Here is a 6,000-nt window from a genome sequence, read left to right on the forward strand (position 1 = left end):
AGAAAATCTATAGATATAACAGGTCTTCTATATGTACTTGTTGCCTCAAAGTTGACTGAACATATGATTTGGCTAGGATAGCACCCATATAGGGTTGGGTACATAGGAGTTAATTAGGATACTACTCCCTCATCCCTCCCTCGTCTCATTTCATATATTACTCAAATATTATTTTTTTCTAACCAAAGGTATCTATAAAAATTCTTGGTAGCACATGGAGTGGGAGGTAGTAAGAAGAATAAGAATATGAAAATGGCATAATATGAAAGGAATTTGAACCCAATGAGATGAGCGTGAGATTCCCAAAAAGTCCTATAATCACTGTTACCTACAAGTCAAGGATACGTTATCTACGGAGGAAAAAAACCAACAATGCATAATGCATGCGAGTCTGTTGTCAATAAAGTCAAAGTATGGGGCGTTTTACTTTTACAGCATAACTGCGTCCCCTACTAAGTCAGAAGCGTATAAGAATAGCCAAGGCACCACCCTCATTCAGTTTTCTCATTCATTGAAACATTTGGATAAGCTAATTAGGCAATGACAAATGTTTCTTCATTATTTATATATTGATTATTGTTAGTATTACTATTCCTTGTGTGCACTTTTCGTGGTCAAATTCATCTTATTCATTTTTACACGCAAAAACAATCATTTGGGTATATATATATATATAATTTAATTTATGTCATTCTAAAATATTTTAAATTTATTACCAGCATAATCACTACAATACTATTATAACAATTTTCATATTATGACAGTCATTATTATTATTATCATTATCTTTATCAGTATGATTATTGATTATAGTTATTATCATTATCATTATTATTGTTACTAAGATGATCTCTTATGATATTTAAAAATATATTATTTATAATATAATATTATTAAGTAAGAATTGCTTATATAAATAACAATATTTATATAAACAATTTCAAGTTGTATATTTCTTGTAGCAAATTTTAATAACACTTATGTAAGCATCTGCGTTGAGGATGCTCAAGGTTGGGATAGTTTGGAATGTGCGAAGTTGTTGTTCTTCAAAATATTGTTCAACCACTGTTGAATCCACTAATGACACGCATTTTGTATTCGCAAATTTACCTTTATAACAACAAGCATAGTAAAAAAAAATTATAATAATAAACTAGCAGTATAAAAGTTTTTTTATATTGTTTCTTAATTATCGACTGTCATATATAATAAGATATTTAACTTTTATGATAATCATTTAAAAATATATCTCAAATAATTTTTATTTGATAAATAATATAAAAATATTTATACTAATAACGTGTGAAAATTAGACTAATAATAAAACTAAAGTAAATTTGGAGTCGAAAATGGGACATATCCGCCGGTTCCAAAAACAAATGGGCCATGCCCATGCACATCATGTATGGGCTGCTAAACTAATTTATTTAAAGCCTGTTAACTTATATTACCCGTCTCCTTCAGTGTGTTAAAACTAATAACTATTTATTTATTCATAAATATCTTATTATTTTTTTTAACAACTTAAACATTAGTAACAGAATGAGTCCAATGAAACAATTGATTAGTACTTGGAACAAATTAATTTAAAAAATATACATCAAATATTAGGCCAAAATAGATGTATCTTTATAAGTTTCATTTTCTAACTTCCACCACCAAGTCGATCAAGAGGTATAAACTGATGAAATTAAGATCTCGTATACCAAACAGGCACGTCTTTTTGCTTGGGATAGGGAGAGTGGAACATGCAGTGTTAAATAAAACAAGTGTAGCTTGAAAGTCATAACCTTTAAATTTCAACAACTGTATTTGGTGACTTGGGACTTTGACATGGAAGACATTCCAACTCATAAAAGAGCATATATTGTTCAAGAAATTATCTATCCACAATCTCAAAAACTCAAATAATTAATTTGCACTGCCTTGGATGATACGTTAAACGTTGAAGAAACCAAAGGCATGCTTGACGTCAAACTAGCTAGCCTCTGATATTTTTGCAAAGCATTACTCACTCACATTAATTTGAGAGAGATTTAGAAAAATAATTTTGCATCTCTCGTTCTCATGACATGCAGCACACGTAACAATAATTTAATAGTGCAACCTTTTTCTCTATTATTGAGCCATTTGGATAAGGAAAAGCACTTTTGCGCTTTACTCGGCCGTAGTCAATTTCTACCATGTTCACACTTCATAGTTCATAGTACCTTGGTTTCCACACATGATGCAGCTCATAACTTCAACAAAATTTTGTTTCATTCACTTTGTACTCTATGATTTAATATTGGAAAGTAGTATTAAGAAATCAAACAAATATTTTTTTATAGAAAAAATCGATATTTAATATTACCAATACGTTTTTACCATGATTTTTTTTAAAAAAAAAATCTGTATGCTATTTCCTCGTCTAAAATCGTTACACATACTCCGTAGTATATATTAAGAAATGCACTGTATAATCTTTTTAATTTATTTTTTTTGGTGGATGTATAATCTTTTAATTGAGTCAAAGGAAGTGGTAAATATTGACGATGACTCTATTTTCAAAAATATTTTAAAAACTCCGTTCATCAAGCCACCATAATCTACTAATCTCGGATAATTAATGTGATGGTTAAGCATGCTTGAGATTAACTAATGTGATTTGGGCCAATCTACTTTTAACAAGATAGCGACTGGTTAGTTTAAGAGACTAGTAGTTGCGTCGTGTTTTGAAGCACAATATATATTATCCACGAACTCTAGCTAGATAATTTTTTTGTTTGGGATTTGAGCGTTGGGTCTGCTAGCTTGTGTTTGCACTGAACATTGTTTTCTAGCGTCTACCACGAGTATAAGTGTGATTAATTATACAAGTTTTACACTAATAATATATGACGATTAGTGCAACTAGTTTGTTCTCTTGGGATACTGAACGAGAAGAGATTTAATTCCTTAGCTTTATGTATGGAAAAAATTATCGGGATAAATAATATTCACTTTCATGAAGAAATTGATCTTGGACTGTGGTTATGCAATATCTTTAGTGGAAAAAGAATATACAACTTTTACTGTTGAATTGAAATCGCACAAGTATTATTAGTTTGTTTACATAATAGGTGCACAAATGAGAGTAGCAATTGGATGCAACAAGTATATATCATAAATTGCTAAAATGCTTTTAAAATCAAAATCATTTTATCAAAAATAAAAAAACATACATAGCCTACTTCAAATAAGTGTTAAAATTCTTTTTTTATTTATAACTATCCCTTTTAAGAAGGATAAACAAATATTTGTGTTAAAATACGATATTATCGAAGACCCATGAATTCACTGGTTGTCAAATAAAACCTTATCCCTTTTTGTTACCCAAGTCGTTTTGACATCAATATATTATAGAGGATGTTAGTATAATTTGAGCCAATTGAAGACCCTAAACTTACTTCTTTTTTTGCTGAAGTGAAGACCCTAAACTAACCGCAGCTTACTTTGAATGTGGATATTATTAATTTATTTGGATAATTCTTGGAAATAACCATCAAGAGTTTAAAGTAATGTCCTCCTAATAAGCAATGATTATGACTCTTACATTGACATAAGCCATTAGAGGGGACCATATTATATCTACAATTCACATTCCATAAAGTTCATTTTAAACCGTTGCTTGAGCAAATTGGTTTATAGCTTGATAATAATATATATGCAATAGGATTCCGTACAAAATTTAATTTGTTGTATAATGGCTCCATATTATATACTGAATGAGATGGAAACCGTCCTTCGTCTATGAGCCAGGCATTTTGCCCACCATAAAAGGTGGGACCAGCATAACCCAAATCATATTAAACCAAAAGAAAATGAAGAAAATAACTTATCAAACATGAAAAACAAAAACCATATAGATCTTTTATAAGCCGTAGGAATAAAGGACATAATATTAGACCAGTTAATTTTGTTTTTTTGGAAACAAAATAAAAATTATTTGTTTTTTCTTTCCTGCTCCTACTTTCCCCCAGAGCAAATATTATTCTTTCATAGAGATCGAAAAGTTAGACCTGGTAATACATATTACTATATACGTAATCCTGTACTCTACCTCTCTTCAATTTATTACCTTAACTAAGCTAACGTGTCCTGAAAAAAATAATAACAAGGCAACATTAGTTTAACGATAAACGACGTTTGAAATTTATTTAAAAGTATACTAGCTGGTATCTAAAAGTCATGTGTGTTAAATTATGACTACTTAAATTCAGTTAAATAGACTCATTTTAAAAGACAATACTCTCCTAGTATTTTTTATCATTTATTATAAAATTCGAAAATAATATTCTTACTTTGAAAAAACAAAACTGCATTGGACAAACAATTGGTTGAATCTATACTCTTGGACTAAAGATTTTATACACATCGCTACAATGTAATTTTTAATAATATTTTTTTTTCTAACACTTATTAAAAGTTTTTAGAAACATTTTCATTAAATACTGAAAAAATATTATTAAAGGTCACATGTGCAGCAGTACATGAATATTTTTTTTATGCTATCATGACATTAAAATATCTATCAATTTAATAATAATTAATTTCTATAAAAAAATCTTATTAATAATATTTTTAAAAGTTTCTCCTCTCAATAATATTTTTTTATTCATAAACCTTGAATTCAAAATCTTATTTAAATTAAGATGAAGGATTGGTGCATGAATGCTTGTATGACTACGGGAATCGAATTATCGAGAAGGGCTGACAAATTTGCTTCTAGATGTTGTTTGCACGCATAGAAAACCATTCGCAAGATTCTATATCTGGGATATAATATTTGGACACGTCAAAATAATCTTTATCCACAGGTTTTTTTTTTCACTTAACTTCCAAATAGGGTAAGGTTGCTGCCATTGGAAGATTTACTATCCATCAATCTAATGCTCAATGTCATACCTCCTCGTCTTCTTTTTTGCACCACTGACTCAATTCAATATACTTTATTTTCACCTTTACGTTTATGTTTTTCTAATAAAATCTTATGTCATTTAACCAATCAATTTACAATTATGTTATATATATTTTTAAAAACTGAAAAGTAAATAAATCAAATAGAAATATTAGTGTATTAGTAACAATTAACTTTGTCATTAATAGATAAATCTTAAAACTGTTGGGTTTACAAGTGGGAAGTGAAGTCCCACATCGGCTAGAAGTGAAAAGGTTGAACACCATATAAATGAGGAGAAGACTCATCTGGCCACCAGGTCCACAAGTATACCCCCCGAATCACCCCAACAACACACACAACATTGTTGATTTGAGCAAAAAAAAAAAACACAATGGTAATGGATTAGAAGTCTTAAAATAAAAACAGCTGAATGAAAAAAAAAAACAAGAGAGAAACTTTATACATAGTACTTTTCTTCTTTTAAGTAATTTTGGAAAAAGACAAGAGGAAAAGAAAACGATAATTATTCGTCAAACACTAAAACCTGCATTTCTTTCTTATTTTTTAAAAGGGAACAAACTTTATTAATCGTTTTTGTGAACTTTATTCCATGTGTATAAAGAGCCAGTAAGCAGTGGTGCACCATGTGAGCTTTGGATGCTAGTGATAATGGTCTTAACACAAAAGGCCCAAAGAAAACAAATAAACTCTATCATGATGTATGCTAAATTGCTAATAGAATGATTTTTTTTTTCTGGTAAAAATATAAAAGGGACCGATAGTAGATTGATTTGATATCTTCTGTTCAGAGAATTTCTAATAGTGCCGTCTTTCTTTAGGTTTTAACTATTTTTTTAGGTTATATTATGTTGCATCACATTTAAGAATTTTAATTACCATTTTTTCCCTCTCATAATGAAATTAGTTAATAATTTGAAATGAGTTTCACATGTCGTTTTGAAAAGTGTCATTAATACATTTTTTAACTTATTTTTATGCTAACACACTATTCTTTATTTTTAAAAATGATTAAAAATACAAAATTATGAGAAAAGTTCGTTAAATAAATGTGAGACCTA

Source organism: Glycine soja, chromosome 2 (assembly GCF_004193775.1).
Source record: "Glycine soja cultivar W05 chromosome 2, ASM419377v2, whole genome shotgun sequence".
NCBI lineage: Eukaryota > Viridiplantae > Streptophyta > Magnoliopsida > Fabales > Fabaceae > Glycine > Glycine soja.